This window comes from Nelumbo lutea, chromosome 7 (genome assembly GCF_056320005.1).
Source record: "Nelumbo lutea isolate HS-2025 chromosome 7, American lotus-T2T, whole genome shotgun sequence".
NCBI lineage: Eukaryota > Viridiplantae > Streptophyta > Magnoliopsida > Proteales > Nelumbonaceae > Nelumbo > Nelumbo lutea.
Window position 1 is genome coordinate 29,170,334 of NC_142690.1, and position 18,411 is coordinate 29,188,744.

General features: G+C 40.6%; 1 protein-coding gene across 7 annotated transcripts in view; it reads left to right on the top strand.

Moving 5' to 3' along the window:
- The window catches only part of LOC148845914 (Tetratricopeptide repeat (TPR)-like superfamily protein), a 58,369-nt gene that overhangs the window by 8,963 nt on the left and 30,995 nt on the right, over positions 1 to 18,411 (top strand). The window contains exon 2 of one of the 7 annotated variants that reach the window (XM_088953227.1): positions 11,888 to 11,992. The exons of the other annotated variants lie outside the window; for them this stretch is intronic. The gene's annotated coding sequence lies outside the window, so the exon portion shown is untranslated. The remainder of the gene's footprint in view (positions 1 to 11,887; positions 11,993 to 18,411) is intronic. 7 annotated transcript variants of the gene reach the window in all.

Genomic DNA, 18,411 nt, shown 5'->3' on the forward strand with positions numbered 1-18,411 from the left:
AATAGAGTAGGAGCATCCTGACATAATCAAGAGAAAGGACTAAACTACCTTGTCATCCTCTACTACTATTATTACTAATAATTACATTGACATAGATTTATCTAGTTTAACGGTAGGTATTTCTTCTTTACTCAAAGTTTGCTCCCTAACCGACTCAAATTTAGCGCTGAGTTCATACAGAAAATTAGGTATACAAGTCTTCTCAGTTTCGTGCTTACAAGTGACACTATCTTTCTTACAATTCTTTTTTTTCGGAAAGGTAAAGTAAGGAAATTTATTGATAAAAGAAAACATAGTACAACAGGGTCCTGCTCGAACAATACCACCCAGGAGAAGAAAAAACAGCTTACAGCTCCCACAAGGACTGAGAGCTAAGCAGCAGGGAGGTTCTAAACTCTTTAACAACAGAGACCCAGGACAACAGCCTCCAACAACAATTCCTTTTTTGCTCAGGCCAGGAAGCTTCTAGCACCAGGTTAGATCTTTAACTGATTACCCAACCTAGGCCAGAAAAATGCTCCCAAAATTTGGCTGAGATGGAACAATGAATACTCACGTGGTCAGCTGATTCCAATGCCTTTCCACAAAGGCCACAATTCAGGTCAAGAAGATGCATATCTCTTCTAACTAGATTATCCTTGGTCAAACACTTGTCTGGCACCACAACTAAAACCAGAAAATTATATTTAGAAGGGTCGATTGGATTCCAAACCTATTTAAATGGGAAAGGAGCATCACTGTTACCATTAAGCTTCACAGCCAGAGATTTGACAGAGAAAGTGCCATCCCCACTCCATTTCCTCTTCCACTCATCCTCTTGGTTGACATTCACAGCTTAATCCTTAAGGAGCTACAGCAACTCAAGCACCATCTCCAGCTCCCAATCAAGAAAATTTCTTCTAAATTGTGGTCCCCAGGTAGTAGTACTGCTCACAATCTCAAAGCAGTTAGCAATCAAGGCTGAGCCTGTCACCTCTTCCCACTTTGGAAGAGCTGGGGGAATAAGTCAGCTCTAGAGGGTGGTCATGCACCATGGGTCTTTCTAAAAGCTGAGCCTGTCATTTCTTCCCACTTTGAAGCCATGGTCCATGGTCCCCAGAGAAAGAAGGAAGAATTTTCATAATCCCCTTCCAGATAGGAACAACCCCAAGAAGGCAAATGATAAGAGGTCAACAAGTACTAATGATATATGATTATATGGTATTTGGATTTAACTTTTATGATCTTCATGGAGCCCAAGACAAGTATTTGCTTTATATAGTACCAAGGTTCAAAGTATCGATATGATACGGGTTTCGGTCGTATGGTATCGGTACTTAGGAACGACCGATACATACTTTTTTTTTTAGTTTTTTTTTCAAAGTTTAGTTTTTTGGAAAGCTTATAAGATATTTTTTATTGTTAAAAAAAATTGGGGGTCCGAAACATGTATAAGATATATGCCCCGTATTGGGCGTATCGTATCGATACTTTGAACCATGTATAGTACTATAAATAGATATTGATGTAACCGTTTCTGGTCACATATCATTTTTTCGTGATGTATCAATTTTTTGGCTAAGTACCTCGTCATCTCGTATGCTCCCATGTGGTTGGTGACTCAGAGGCTGAAGTGAAGCTCCCTGGTGGTGAGCTGCTTGGTGGGGAGCTACCTTGATGAGCTGCCTGGTGGGGAGCTACCTTGATGAGCTGCTTGGAGGTGAGCTACCTTGATGAGCTGCCTGGAGGTGAGCTACCTTGATGAGCTGCTTGGAGGTGAGCTACCTTGATGACCTTTGTTACTCTTTTAGGGGCCTGCAAGGAACCAGATGTCAGAGGACCCGGGGGTGTTTACTCGGTGAGGTCACTCCGATGGCTAAGTTAGCACAGTATCGTAGTAGAGAGCTTGAAGATGATATAAGAGAATGAGAGAGCTAGAGAGCAGAGATTACCATCCATCTTCTCGCCCCCTCTTGCCCCTGGGGGGTGAGGTCTTTATATACTGGAGTCCTCGTGGGTTAGGTGGAGTAGTTCTTGGATTCCCGTTTTGATGGGACCTGCTTTCGTGTTAGGTGGGGATAAAGCCATCAATTGGTAAGGTTGCCCATTTTCGCCTGACTCGGGGAGTGGGTGAGCTAATATAGCCGTTACAAGTCACAATCCCGTAAAATGCGGGGTACGGTGGTGAGCTCCTCAAGGTCGTCAGGTTGGCGCCTGTGTCAGGCCACCAGGTCTCGCCAGGGCCAAGCTGCCAGCTCGTGCTAGGGCCAGGCTGCCATCTCGTGCCAGGACCAGGTCGCGCCAGGGCCAGGTTGCCAGCTCATGCCAGGGCCAGGTCGCGCCAGGGCCAGGCTGCCAGCTCGTGCTAGGGCCAGGCCGCCTGGTGGGACACCACCAACTCAGCAAAGGCAAGTTGTTGTCAAAGTGGTCCTGGGTGTCACCTAGTTGTTCTGAGGTGCCAGGCTACATGAGGGTGAGCTGCCTGTGCCGAGCTGCCTGTAGCGAGCTGCTTGTAGCGAGTTGCCTGTAGCGAGTTGCCTGTGGCGAGCTGCCTAGTGGCGAGTTGCCTAGTGGCAAGCTGCTTGTGGTGAGCTACCTAGTTGTCAAGAGGCTCCCAGGTGTCGTAATGTCACTGGAGGGCCAAATCCGCCCTCATCAGTTGCCCCCCACTCCCGAGCTGAAAGTAACTCGGTGAAGGGAGTAGATTTCTCCTTTTGGCCCGTAATTCGACGAGCTCATAAGCGCTGATTCAGTTTCTTAGGCTCTGGGAGCTGCTTGGAAGCGAGTTGCCCGTAAGTTGCTGAGGTCTCTGCCAGTTCGGTATTTTAGCCCTTAGGCTCCAGGAGCGACTTATAGTCCACTCTTGTTGACTTTGTCCATGCCGACGAGGCGGCTGGCTCTTGTGTAGTATTGTGGCCCTTAGGCTTTGGAAGCGACTTGTAGTCCACTCTTGAACTTTGCCCACGCCAAAGAGGCGAATGGGTCTTGAGCAGTATTGTGGCCCTTAGGCTTTGGGAGCGACTCATAGTCAACTCCTGAACTTTGCCCATGCCAGAGAGGCAACTGGGTCTTTCAGCAGTATTGTTGCCCATGCCGTAGAGGCGACTGGGTTTTAAGCAGTAGTATTGCCCATGCCGTAGAGGCGATTGGGTCTTAAGCAGCAGTATAGCCCATGCCGTTAGGCTTTGGGGAGCAACTCGTGGTCCACTCCTGGACTTTGCCCATGCCGAAGAGGCGACTAGGTTTTTAGTAGTAGTGTTGCCCATGCTGTAGAGGCGACTAAGTCTTAAGCAGCAGTGTTGTGGCCCTTAGGCTTTGGGGAGCGACTCGTGGTCCACTCCTGGACTTTGCCCATGCCGAAGAGGCGACTAGGTCTTTCAGTAGTATTGGTCCTTAGGCTTTGGGAGGGACTCGTAGTCCACTCCTGAACTTTTGCCCATGCCTAAGAGGCGACTGGGCCTTTCAACAGTATTGGCCCTTAGGCTTTGGGAGGGACTCGTAGTCCACTCTTGAACTTTTGCCCATGTCGAAGAGGTGACTAGGTCTTGTTGTAGCGCCGAGGTTTCTGCTTGTGAGGTGCCGAGCTGCCTGTGAGGCGCTGGGCTGACCAGGTGCTGAGCTGTATTGATGAGCTTTGTTGCCCTTTAGAGACCTGCAAGGCACTAAATGTCAGAGGACCCGGGGTGGCTAACCCGATGAGGTCACTCCGATGGCTAAGTTAGTACTCTCATAGTAGACTGTAGACTAGAAATCACAATATGGGAGCTAGAGCTTGCTTACTTGTTTCTGAGGCTGGTGCCTTTTCAGTTCGTAAGTTCGCGTCTGGGCCAAGCCGCCATGTCGGCGCCCGTGCCAGGTCGGCGCATGTGCCAGGCTGCCAGGCTGGCGGGGGGGGGCCTTAGGGCTATGATTGCGCTGCCTCTGCCTCATAATGTGGGAGCTTCAGTTTCTTTGAGTTCATAAATAAAGGGAAACTATAAAGCGAGAGCTTCAGTTTCTAAAAAGGTGAGGACTTAGCTTTCTGGGAGAAGAGGATTTAGCTTTTTTGTAAGATAAGAACTTAGCTTTTTGTAGGAAGAGAACATAGCTGTTGTAGCGTGTTCCCACAGACGGCACCAAATGATGTTCACTGTTTCTGGTCACGTATCATTTTTTCGTGATGTATCAATTTTTTGGCTAAGTACCTCATCATCTCGTCTGCTCCCATGTGGTCGGTGACTCAGAGGCTGAAGTGGAGCTCCCTGGTGGCGAGCTGCCTGGTGGTGAACTACCTTGATGAGCTGCTTGGAGGTGAGCTACCTTGATGAGCTGCCTGGTGGTGAGCTACCTTGATGAGCTGCTTGGAGGTGAGCTACCTTGATGAGTTGCTTGGAGGTGAGCTACCTTGATGAGCTGCCTGGAGGTGAGCTACCTTGATGAGCTGCTTGGAGGTGAGCTACCTTGATGAGCTTTGTTGCTCTTTTAGGGGCCTGCAAGGAACTAGATGTCAGAGGACCTGGAGGTGTTTACCCGGTGAGGTCACTCTGATGGCTAAGTTAGCACAATATAGTAGTAGAGAGCTTGAAGATGATATAAGAGAATGAGAGAGCTAGAGAGCAGAGATTACCATCCATCTTCTCTCCCCCTCTTGCCCTTGGGGGGTGAGGTCTTTATATACTAGAGTCCTCGTGGGTTAGGTGAAGCAGTTCCTGGATTCTCGTTGTGATGGGACCTACTTTCGTGTTAGGTGGGGATAAAGCCACCAATTGGTAAGGTTGCCCATTTCCGCCTGACTCGGGGAGTGGGTGAGCTAATATAGCCGTTACAAGTCACAATCCCGTAAAATGCGGGGTATGTTGGTGAGCTCCTCGAGGTTGTCAGGTTGGCGCCTGTGTCAGGCCGTCAGGTTGCGCTAGGGCCAGGCTGCCAGCTCATGCCAGGGCCAGGCCGCCTGGTGGGACACCATCAACTTAGCAAAGGCAAGTTCTTGTCAAAGTGGTCATGGGTGTCACCTAGTTGTTCTGAGGTGCTAGGCTACATGAGGGTGAGCTGCTTGTCGCGAGCTGCCTATGGCGAGCTGCCTAGTGGCGAGCTGCATGTAGCGAGTTGCCTAGTTGTCAAGAGACTGCACTTAGTTGTCAAGAGGCTGCTAGGTGTCATAATGTCACTAGAGGGCCAAATCCGCCCTCATCAGATATATAATATCAAAGTCATTTTTAGTTAATTTTATCAGCAAGATATGATATTTTGATTATTTTAGTTTAATTTATTAATTCCGTTTAATATCTGAGTTCTTCGAATCGGGCAACCCAACTTGCAGCCCTAATTACCCTTTCAAGGGTGCTACTTAATTGGCATGGCTGTCCTTTATGGTGTTTCTGCCTTGATCAGCAATGTAACACCATAAATTTCATGGTCATTTGTTTTTGTAAAATGAAAACTATAGGCTAGGTTTAATTAAATCCACGAAACTGTAGGGGGTGTTCTAGTAAAAGACTAATAACAAAATAAAAAAGCATTTTTACCAGTTTTATCCCTAAAGTCAATATTTTGAGCCTTGGGTCCTTGGCCAGATATGGCTATAGAGTCTAACAAATATAGGCATTTAAGCTGATAAAAAAAAAACAATTCTAGGCATTTATTCCCCACGCCCAACAAACCCTACTGGTAGCACCTGGTAGGTTCCTCATGGTCAAACCATTTAACCCGTGACCCAGCAGACATTCTGCTTTTATGTCCGGTCTGAGTCTTGCAACATTGCTTTGGTCAAGGGCCTCAACCCTCAAGGCTGATGGAGATTCTGGTGGCGAATATAATCTATTAGGACCTGTTTGGGAATAGGGGTCGGAATTGGAGTCAGAATGGGCTATTTCAATTCCAACTGTTTGATTGGGTGGAATCCCATTCCCATTCCCATTCCTGGTGGAATGGCATTCCCACATTTGAGGGAATGACCATTCCCTCCCCCTCCCTTGGGAATGAAATCCCATTCTTGCTGATTCCAATTCCTATTCCGTTCCCTGTCTGAACCAAACAGACTATGGGAATAGACGGTTCCGATTCCAATTCTGAAGGATTTCTGTTCCAATTCCACTTCTGACTCAGACTGTGAACCAAATGGAGCCTTAGGCCACTAAATGAACTAGAGGTGAACAAACAACCAAAATCAGTGAACCATAAACTTTCTCCACGTTCAATTTCCTTGAGTGTCAATACTAAAACCTCACACTAATACTGTAGATCATAGATGTATACCTCAACCTCTACTATTTTTTCTATAATATCCTCATCACAGGGGAGGCCAACAATCTTGAGAGAGCCAAAGCATTACTGAGTAAAGGGAGGGACTTTTACTCCCAGCCATCCTCCTATAGGAGACGTCTTGATCAATAAGAAGAAACTTCACCTTCAAAATCAAGCTAGAAAACATGTAAAACCTCAGCCCCATCCTTATCCCTTCTAGCCATAGTTTCCACCGTAAGACTAAAGTGTCTGGCTGGTGGCAAAATGATTTGATCAGGTGCCTGATCATTCCTTAAATAAGGATCTAGAAGAGTCGTGGTATTCATCACATGAAATCAAGTAAAACCAAAATGCATACAAGGATTTGTGATGCTTTATTCAAGGTTCAAAGGTTAATATCCTGCTGGTAGCTGAGACTTGGGATTTGTCTGCTGTCACCTCCTGCCCCCCTCCCCTCCCCCAACTGGCCTCATGAAAAGGATTGAGAACAAAGAGAAGGTTTAGATGAAAAGTTCAATGTTCCAGATAGAGCTCCCATAAAAAACTGATCGAGGTATTTATCTTTGCTGCAATTACTCCTTTCTTTCTTTGTTATAATCATTTTATGATCGTCATCATCATCCAAGCCTCATCCCACTGTAAGAGGATAATAATTTTATGACTAATAATTACAGTCGAGCATTAATAGATAATAATTGATGCATGGGGATGCAATTTATTATCAAATTGTGTATCAAAACAGTGTTTAACTGTTGATTATAAACCGTATTGGGATGCAATTTATTCTCAACTTGTTGTTGCCTTATTAAATTCATGGACTAATATGCCTTGATATATGAACCCATGAACCAGTTTGGTCCTTTGACTCCTTTCTTACTAATAGACTATAAACGTGCAAAAATGGTTTGTGTTAAACATAGAACATGTATGAGCTTTTTGGTTGCAATAACATGTATAGGTTTTCTACGTTTTTCTAGGTGCACTTTGATACAAGTCATTGCCCAAAGACCTTGAGAACTATGGATCAGACATAGTTTTGCTTTAATTTCTTTTACCCCTATTTGTTTCTTTGTTTTCTTATCATCTCATCTTCCTCTTCAAACCTCTTCACTCTCAGTACCAGTAAAATAGAGAAAGTCTTTCCACCTTGGAGCTTCCTTGTTCTCTTGGAAAACCAGCCTGTTAGGTTGAAGAGACTAAAGGAAGATGATTTACTGGGGTTTTATCTCTTGTTTCTTCTTGGTTAGTTGTTTTCTGTTTGCCATCCATACCTTCCTTGATATTAAATTGAAACATTACTCCATAAAGTAGGTGTTTATTTCCGGTAAGGTACTCAATGTCTCCTTGAAGCCTCCATTTCTAGGTACATGAATTACATTTTCATAGATGCTCACTTAGAAATCCTGGCCCATCAGGTGCAGGAAGGGCATTGCATGACAGAAATAGAGAAGAGTAGTGGAAGGTTACACCGTATAGGGGAAGTCTTTCTACAGGCATAGAGTGGGGTTTCCTTCAAGTGATGAATGGATCCTGGTAGAAGGACTCACACATGATCATAAGATGGATGGTATCCAAATCAGATAGGCCTTGATATTTGAGACATTCCCAAATCCTTGTCTTATAGACTGAATAGCTCTTTCAAATAGATGCCAAGGTTGGGCAGTGTGCTAGCAGATAACTTGGCATGAGGTGCACCCACAGAAGACTTTCACTGTGGAGTAATAAATGGGGAGAGAATGGTTAGCATGCTACTCTTTTTTCATTGTATTTTTGTCTCAGCACCTTATGGATCTTTTCTCCTTTTCATGGGAGGGGAGAAGGCAATGCCAGCTACTCAGCTATTTTCTTAGTTCTTTCTTTCTTTTTTTTTTTTTTTTTTTCAGAGAAAGGCAAGTAATATAATTCATTAAAATATCAGAAGGCAAACTGGCAAAAAGCCCATGAACAACATGTTGTTTTAAACGGGAAATAAACAAAAACCATACATCAACTATGTGATCGGACCATTTCTGTTTACAAAAAGATTCTCAAGATAAAAAAATGTGTTAGAGTCTCTTCCTTTACACAACCTGTGGCACACCAACCAAGTACCTCCCCATGATTCTGTTAGTCACTACTTCCTCAGTTATGTTGCTGAGAAAAAGAAGCATCATCTAAAATACTACAAATTCGAGAAATCCTTGTTCTATAGTTGACTGAACCTATACCCATGTCAGATTCTTGCATGTGCACCTATTAGTGAATCCAAGGATGCAAATTGATCCAAAGCAAGTACCCTTTAATAAGGAAAAACTGTTTATTTTGTGATTTATTGTGTTTGGTTGTCACCCACTTTCCTCCTAGCTATTTTCATAACTAGCATGAGTAACATTTTATGAGTCAGACTTTCTCTATATCAAAGTTATTTTGGCCATTCCAGTCTGTATTATTCACTCTTACACCCGTCCAAGTAGGGGTGTAAATGGATCGATTCGAATCGGATCAGGCAATATCCGAATTTGAATTCGATTAGAAAATCCGATATCCGAATTCGATTCGATATCTGACGAATATTGAAAATTAATATCCGAATTTGAATCCGATTAAATATTCGAATATTCGATTCGATTAATTAATTATTTTATAATTAATAAATATTTTATTGATATAAAGTATATAACTATATAAATTATTTATATAACTTAATTATTTTATATATTATATATAAGAATTAAATAATTGGTCAAATTCGGATATTTATCAAATCGAATTAGGTCATATCCGAATTCGAATCCGATTAACTATTCGGTATGAATAAGATATCCGAATTCAACCGATTAAATATTTGAATTATTCGAATTCGATTCGATTATGTCGAATATCGAATTCAAAATCGGATTTTCGAATACCGTTTAAACCCCCAAGTCCAAGAGGGCACTATAGTTTCATCCTTGGCTAACAATACAAAAAAGTAGTGTCCTATTACTTCCACATATATTCCCAATAATCACTTATATTTTTTGGCAAATTATCATTGATTGTGCGACGATCTTTGGCCTTTTCGCATCTACAGGGGATGTTTTTTTTCCCCGTAAAAGCATGCTAGGCATATCTAATTAAGTCCTGGAACCATAGTTGGTTTCATCCAAAATTTAAAAAAAAAATCCAGTTTTTGTTGCCTCCTACACAATAAAAGGGGTCACTTTTTTCTAATAATCAGGTTCAGAAACATAAAATATGGAATTTTCCAATGAAGAATAACTCTTCATAAAAGGATTAATCTTGCAATAAGCATGGTTGCTCAAACTGATTTATCTATCCTAATATCCACTGCTTTTAATTGATCAGATTCTAATGTATCTTATATTTCATTATATAATAAATCCTCTGGTCTATAGGTTATGCTACATCTGATGTATGTGTCTTTCTTACATGAGTGGATAAGTTTGCAGCTGTTAATCACTTGAGAGAATAGGGTTTTTGCTAAAAAACTCAAAGAGAAAAGAGAGAAACCAATTCTCCTTAAGCCTTGGTTGAATTAGGGTTTTGGGTGGACAATCTTGATTGTGTAATCTCTCTTATGTCTCCTATATTTTTGTCTTAAATAAAGTTGGACTTCTAGAGTCCTAATGGGAGTTTACCAATTTGTTTCCAACTGTTTTGGAGACTTTCTAATTAGGATAAGATCCTAATCTAATTAGGAGTTGGAGAGAATAAAGATGTTTCCTAATTCAACCCAATAATCTCAATAACATAACCTCCTAGTCAAACTTGCCTTGTTGGAATATCACTAAAACTCTCAAGTGATTATTTATTCTCACATGACTAACCAACCTTCTTGGCCTCTGGCTTCTATGGTGGGGGACCCAACAAGCTCTGAAATTATACCATATGGGTTCGGTAGTGAACTGCTCCCAATCTAATTGGGCTTAAATTTGGTCCAACACTTTATTGCAAGTGGGATTTAGGTTTAAGCCATCCTATGAACCCAAATCCAATGGTTTATCTTGAGAAAAGTGCTCATGAAATTTTTGCCCAAGTAGACACTTGCTCTTAACCTCTCAATCCATAATATAGCACATTACCCATGAGCAAGGTTTAAAATGTCGATGTCGATGGAAATGTCGCTTACCAAAATATAGCACATATGTCGGAAATGTCGAGGGGAAATATTGTAAAAATTAGAGACATTGTGGAAATATTATGAAATATGTGGAAATATGCAATGATATTTTGTAAAATGATAAAAGAAGCATTAATACATATTTCTACATTATTATCTTATTCCCAACCATTATATAAAGCTAAGAAACTAAGATCAATAACAAATTAGTAAATGACGATTTACTGATTTATTATGCATTTTGATGTTTTTACAAGGTTATCCGATATTTCCTTTTCTTATTTTTAATTCTAATTTATTATAAATTCTAATATATTTATTTCACACTAGTAAATAGAAATACATATATTCTGATTTTTTAAATATTAAAGTTATAATACATTATGCTTTATTATAAATTTAATAAACTGATTCTCCTTTTTGTAGTATTAAGATTATGATAAATTTTGATTTCTTATAAAACTTAATGAATTTATTATGATTTTTAATACTAAATTTATAATAAATTATGATTTAGTATAAAATTTAATAAATTTATTCTGATTTTTTATATTAAATTTAGAATATGATTTATTATAAAATTTAATAAACATTTTCTTATTTTAATAAATATTTTAAAATACTAACTAGCTAATATTTTAGTACTTGAAAATATTTTATGTTTTATATTATAAAGTAATAAATTTATTCTTTTGTTTTTATATTTTGTTAATTATTTTTTATAAATATTTTATTTAAAATATTAGATAGAAATTATTAACGGAATAATTTATATTAATATACTTTATTATATTAATATAATATACTAATATATTATATTATTAATGTACATTAGTCAACATCCTGTCGACATAATAGGAAAAACTGTCTTTTTTTGGTTATTTGGACTGATTTGGTCGACATTTCCGAAATATAGGAAATGCCAACCGAAATATTGTAATTTTATATTACCATCCATTTTCATATCGGTGAGCCTCGACCTCGACATATGTCGGGCAACATTAGCGAAATGTCGCGACATTTGAAACCATGCCCACGAGAAAGGACCTCTTCCTTGACTAGAAGATGTAGTGTCATACCCTTTACTTAGATGGATCCCAGGATTAAAACCTTTTGCAAACCTTTTATAAAATAAACTATTTATAAATAAACACATTTTGCAAACTGATCTTAAAACAAGTTGAAAACTACTACCAACAGTTTTAGGTTTCCATTAGAGAGTGTAAACCAGAATATTCTCTGTCTAACAAAGTGGCTGGTTCTATTACAATCACCACCCACTCAAATGTTATTCTAAACTACAACATACCTAGGTATTTGACTCTAAGTGGATCTCACTAGTTACCTTTAGATCTTGCATATCTATACTGTGTTTTGTTTCTTTCTTTTTATATCTGAAAGATACAAGGAAGACTAATACAATTTGAGATTTAACTCAACTAGCTTCATTAACTGCACTAACATTACTAATTGCCTTTACATTCATTGTTCTTCTGTTTATATTTTTTGCTTATTTACATTTCTAGCAGCAGTTACATTCTTGCAGCTAGTTCTATTTCTTTTGATAGTTGGTCCATATCTCAGCTATCTTGCAGCAAGTCCATTTCAGTGCTACATACTTGTTTATTGCTAGTACTCTCTCCAATTTCAAAGGCATACACCACTAGTGCAGCTGCCATTTACTATTGTGTTAAGTTACATTTTAGTTGCTCCTTTCTTTTCTACAGTTATTTACATTCATTGTTTTTATCCTTTGGCAACTGTAGAACTACTAACCTTCATAGTAGGCTGCAGTTCTTAACTGTACAATTTATTTATCAGCTGCTATCATCTTGTTAGTAGTCCTTATTAATAATATTGTGCTTAATTGTTAACTACTAAGCCCTACAGCTCCTGCTACTATTTTGTATATCCGTTTTGTAGCTACAGTCATCTATTCATAATCTTTTAACCTTTTATCCTTCCTTGATGAGACCCAACCTAAGCCATGTTTCATCCTATCTACTAAGACCACTTGGAGGTGTGCACATTAAGGGCATGAAGACATTTTCTTTCAAACTATGGGCAAGGGTGCCCAATTACCCTTTTTGGGTTCTAGAGGTTCAACCTTGACCTGAGCAAACAAAAAAGAAAAGAAAGAAAAGGAAATAAAAAGTAGGAAAAGTGAAGGAGAAGGAAAGGAGAGCAAAAGGGATTGATCTTGGCCTAGCCTGAAAATGCATGATAAGGGCAAGATTGAGAATGCCATTGGCTATTTTTACTTTCCTTGAGGAAGAATGAATCTTATCAGCCCTTATGGGATGGGTCATGGGTAGTCAGTGAAGGGAATTGGGTCAATGTGAGACTTTTGGTGACTCTAGCTCGTTTCATGCAGTCCAACCTACCCAACCCCGTCTTATTGATTATTCAATAATCTTTCCAAAACTGTGTCCATTTTGTATTTCCTCCCAGCTGAAAACAGTTCACTTGATGTATGGAACTGTTTGTGATTAGATGCAAAACAGAAACTAAACAAACAAGAGAGGAAGAGAAGAGAGAGAGCTGGCGGCAATGAGTGTTAGAGAGTGAGAGTTTCGAACTTAACCTCACTCTAACACTCTAAACATTTTATTAAGGTGTTAATCTTTGATAAATTGCAGAGAGGCCCTTGAGTGGGCAGAAAAATACAAAAACAGAACATTACAGAGTATGGGCCCAGAATAAGGCCCATAACAAAGAAAAACATAACATAACATGAAATGACAGTCTATGGGCCATTCGGCCCATCTCCTCTACACTCCCCCTCAAGCTGAGCATAGATGTTAATCATGCCCAACTTGCCAGTGTCATGTTGAAGCCTTGCCTTGGAAATGCCCTTGGTGAGAAAATCTGTCAATTGTTCTTCAGAAGTAATGAATGGAAGACACACTTCACCGGAGGAGACTCTTTCTCGAATAAAGTGTCGATCAACCTCAATATGTTTGGTTTGATCATGTTGTACCGGGTTGTGAGCAATGTTGATGGCATCCTGATTATCATAGTACAACATCATGGGTTTGTCATGATCAATCCCAAGTTCTTCCATTAAGGATCTTAGCCACAACAATTCCGAGACTCCATGTGTCATGGCTCTATACTCTGCTTCTACGGAGGATCGGGCCACAACAGATTGTTTCTTACTCCTCCAAGAGACAACATTACCAGCCACCAGACTACAATACCCTGAAGTAGATCTTCTATCATCAATATTTCCAGCCCAATCAACATCAGTATAGGCTTCAAGTTTCAGATGACCATGCTTGGTAAATAGAATTCCTTTTCCTGGAGAGCCTTTCAGATAGCACAAAATCCGTTCTACTATTACCATATGAGTATCTCTAGGAGCATGCATGAACTGGCTAATGCAACTGACAGCATACGCAATATTTGGCCTAGTCATGCACAGATACAGAAGCTTCCCAAGAAGTCTATGAAAGACCCCTTTGTCTTCCAACAAAGTTCCATCTGAAGCTGAAAGTTTGTGATTCATATCAATGGGAGTTGCAGCTGGTCTTGCACCCAGTTTTCCAGTTTCAGACAACAAACCAAGGACATATTTCCTTTAGGAAATAAGAATCCGATCCTTGGATCTGGCAACTTCTATGCCAAGGAAGTATCTCAACTCCCCTAGATCCTTAATCTCAAATTCTGTACGGAGGAAAGACTTAAGGGCCAAAATGCCTGAGGCATCATCACCAGTCACTATAATGCCATCAACATACACAATGAGATACACTGCTAGAGATCCACTTTTCTTTACAAACAGAGTATGATCTGACTGTGTCTGAACATAGCCGAATTTAACAAGTGCAGCTCTAAATCTCTCAAACCAGGCTCTAGGAGGTTGTTTGAGACCATAAAGTGATTTCTTCAATTTACATACCTTTCCTTGCATATCTCTCCCATACATTCCTGGAGGAAGACACATGTAGACCTCCTCATGTAAGTCACCATTCAGAAATGCATTCTTTACATCTAACTGATAGAGAGGCCAATCAAAGTGAACTGCTAGAGATAAAAGAACCCTCACAGATGTCATCTTGGCAACAGGGGCAAAAGTCTCTAGGTAGTCAATCCCATATGTCTGTGTGTAGCCTTTTGCAACAAGTCTAGCCTTGTACCTCTCAATAGTTCCATCAGCCTTGTATTTAATGGTAAAAACCCACTTGCACCCAACTGGATCCTTCCCTTCAGGCAAATCCACCACCTCCCAAGTACCATTTGCATGTAGAGCATCCATTTCAGTCTTCGTGGCATCTCTCCATTCTAGAATCCCAAGAGCCTCTGAGACAGACCTAGGAATGGGGTTAGAAGCAACAGAAGAGAGGTAGGCAAAGTATGAAGGAGAAAACAAGTCATAAGAAAGGTGTTTGGAAATGCAGTGTGCAGTACACTTCCGCTTTCCTTTCCTAACAGCAATGGGGACATCAAGGTCTGGGAAGGATGATTCCAAAGGAGCTGAAGCAGTACCTGCTATCTCATCTGTGATTGGGAATGTATGAGCCTCATCTGTTGTACGGGAAACTACTTGCTCATTCCTGGATCTCTGCCTTTGATACACTTTGGGATTATGGGTAGGACGAGGAGGTAAAGAAATAGGGTTACTAGGACAAGAGGTATGAAGTGATTGATCATTCTTTGATTCATTTGGTGAGGATACAGGTTTGTCAAGAGGCTCAACTGGGACAGGAAGAGGAAGAGCAAAAACTTGTGACAGACTCTCCCCCTGTGGACAATGTCCTTCCTGAGAGGAACCATAAAAAGGAGAAAGTTCATCAAAGGTAACATCCATAGAAACATGTCGGGTGCCAGTCTTTGGATCAAAACAACAATAACCCTTTTGTGTGGAGGAGTAACCAAGGAAGATACATTTGTGGGCTTTCGGTTCAAACTTATGTCTCTGCACACTTGGAATGTGAACATAGCAGGTACAACCAAACACACGAAGAGGAATTGGGAAGAGATCCTTGTCTGGATGAAGAAGACAGAAGGGGGATTTAAACCCTAAAACCTTGGATGGCATACGGTTTATGAGATAGGTAGCAGTAAGTACAACATCACCCCAAAATCTTGTGGGAACATGCGAGGCAAACAAAAGGCTCCTTGCAACTTCAACAATATGTCTATTTTTCCTCTCAGCAACTCCATTTTGTTCAGGGGTTCTAACACAGGAGCTTTGATGAATAAGCCCCATGTCAGAGAGATACAAGGATAAACTCTTCTCAAAATACTCTTTTGCATTGTCAGATCTGAAAACCTTAATTCTGGTATCAAATTAAGTTAAAACAAGCTCATGAAATTGCCTCACAAGTCTTGGGACTTCGTCCTGGGATTTCATTAAGTATATCCAAGTGAATCTAGAAAAGTCATCAATAAACAGGATAAAATATCTGTAACCCCCCATAGAGGATAAGTGGTAAGGTCCCCACTCATCAGAGTGCACAATATGAAAAGGAAAAGAGGATCTTTTATTGCTCACAGGATAATTTTTTCTACAGTGCTTTGACAACTGACAGGACTCACAATTGAGACTGGACACACTGACTCCCTTAAGCAGTTTGGGAAACAAATGACTTAAAGCAGAAAAAGGTAAATGACCCAACCGACAATGGCTCAACATAATTTGACTGACTAACTCTGGAAAAGTAGAACCAAAAGCAACATTCTTGGGATGATCAAAGCTTTGGCTAGGGGTGTCGAGCAAGTATATTCCATTCGCTTCATGGCCACTCCTAATCACCATCTGAGACTTCAGGTCCTGAAACACACAGTGAGAAGGAAAAAAGGTTACACAACAATTCAATGACTTGGTCAAGCTACTTACAGATAATAAGTTGGTATTTAATTTAGGTACATGAAGAGTGGAAGATAAGAGTAAGGAGTCTGTAGCCTTGACAGTTCCCTTGCCAGAAATAGGGGCAAGAGAACCATAGCTAAGGTGATTTTGTCACGACCAGGAAGTAAATCATATGAAACAAACAAAGTGGAAAGGTTGGTCATGTGATCAGAAGCACCTGAGTCTATGATCCATGGGGTTTTGAGATTACCTGAGGTGGATGCATGGTTAGCAGAAGCTCTTATACCTGAGTGAGCAAATGCGGTGGTGGCTGGACTTCCAGAAGGGTTGGATGATGAAGTTACACCTTCAAACTGGCTAATCATCTTTCCAAACTTCTCATATTCAGCTTTCATGGCTGCCAACTGTGCACTGGTAGACTCAACCTCTGTATCTGTGCTTGTGGCTGCATGTGCACTTCTTGTCTTTCTACTATCATTCTTCTTCTGGAATCTGATAGGAACAAGATTGGAATGCAATTTCCAGCACTTGTCCTTTGAGTGTTTCGGTTTCTTACAATATTCACACACCACCTCCTTTCCTGTGCCACTGTGAGCTCCTGTAACCCCTTTGGGTTTAATTCCCATATTTGCAAAATGATCATTGATATTGACTCCTTGAACCTGCACTTGCTTCCTACTTTCTTCACTGCTGACCAAAGCATATGCTTGTGACTATGAAACATCTTCCTTGGACAAGATGTTTTGCTTTGTAATGTCATATTCAGAGTTCAGCCCTATCAAGAACTCAAAGACCCTATTCTTTTCAACCAATTTCCTGTATGTTTCAGCATCCTTGAGGGTATCCCATGTCACAGCCTCTATCAAATCAATCTCTTGCCATAGAGGTTTCATGGTTGAGAAGTATGTTGCAAGTGACTTCTCCCCCTGCCTTAGATTCTTCACATCACTTCTCAGTTTGTAGGTTCTGGCAACATTCAACTTCTGGGAATAAGTTTCTGCAACACTATCCCAGATTTCTTTAGCCGAGTTCATCCACAGATAATGTTGGCTAATCTGTGGCTGCATTGAGTTCACAAGCCACCCAATCACTGTGTAATTCTCCTGCACCCATTTCTTATAAGAGGGATCCTCCTCTAGGGGAGCTTTCTTGCTCCTAGAGATAAACCCCCACTTTCCTCTACTGCAAATATGAATTTTTACGGATTGTGACCAGGCCAAATAATTGGTTCCATCCAGTTTAACTGTAGTTACAGCCAACAAGGAATCAGTTGTAGTTCCTGAATTATGTCCATATTCAGCAGTGCTCTTGTTCTCAATTTTTGAGAAGTCCATTATGTAACAGCTTCAATTAGGGTTCCGGCAAGCCTTCCAAAAGTGACCTGATTTCAAATAACTCAGATTGGGTTGAAACAATAGCAAACACAACAACACACAAACTCAGTTCAGATCTGACAATCGTGAGAACCAAGTTTAGTGGCAGCACTTTCAAGGAGAAGAAACCCTGATTCAGCATTCAAGGAACAATTAGTAGGCCTCAAACAATATGTATCCTTGGTTCCCAACAATAATTTCCCAAGGAGAACAAAAAATACAGTCCACAGTACCTAAGAGGACTTTTTACAAACACTATGTATGCAACAGTCAACACTTCACTGTTAACCCAGTAGAAATCACTTCAAGAACACTCCGTCTAGGTCCAAGAAATAGCTGAACTAAAGTAGAGGCTTGTACCACATAGTTTAGATCAGTTTTCAGCAGTTTTGGAAGTCCAATAACAGTCGAACCACACTTCCAGAATAACCCAGAAATTTTTGAGTAGAATCAGTCCAGCAACAGTGGGTTGAATGGAGGTGTGCTTTGAATGCTTTAACAGTCCTCCCAAATAACAAAATGACTCAGCAAAGAACTGAGAAAACAACTTACAGTATCTCTGGTTTGAACTTCAAACCAGGCCGAACACTTTGCTCTCTGAGTTAGTTTCGAAATCCCCTTTTTCTGATTTCAAATCAGGCTGGAAAACTTGCTCTCTGATTCTTCCTGGTCACCGAACCCTTCTCCAAGTGTATAGAAACTTGGGCACCCTCCAATGACCTCCAAGAACCAAGCGAATGACTGTAAACATTCAGCCCTAGAACCTCCTCATGCAGTTGGCTGAACTAGAACCACATGAGGGACACGCCAAGCAATGACCCGCTCTAATACCAAGTTGAAAACAGTTCACTTGATGTATGGAACTGTTTGAGATTAGATGCAAAACAGAATCTAAACAAACAAGAGAGGAAGAGAAGAGA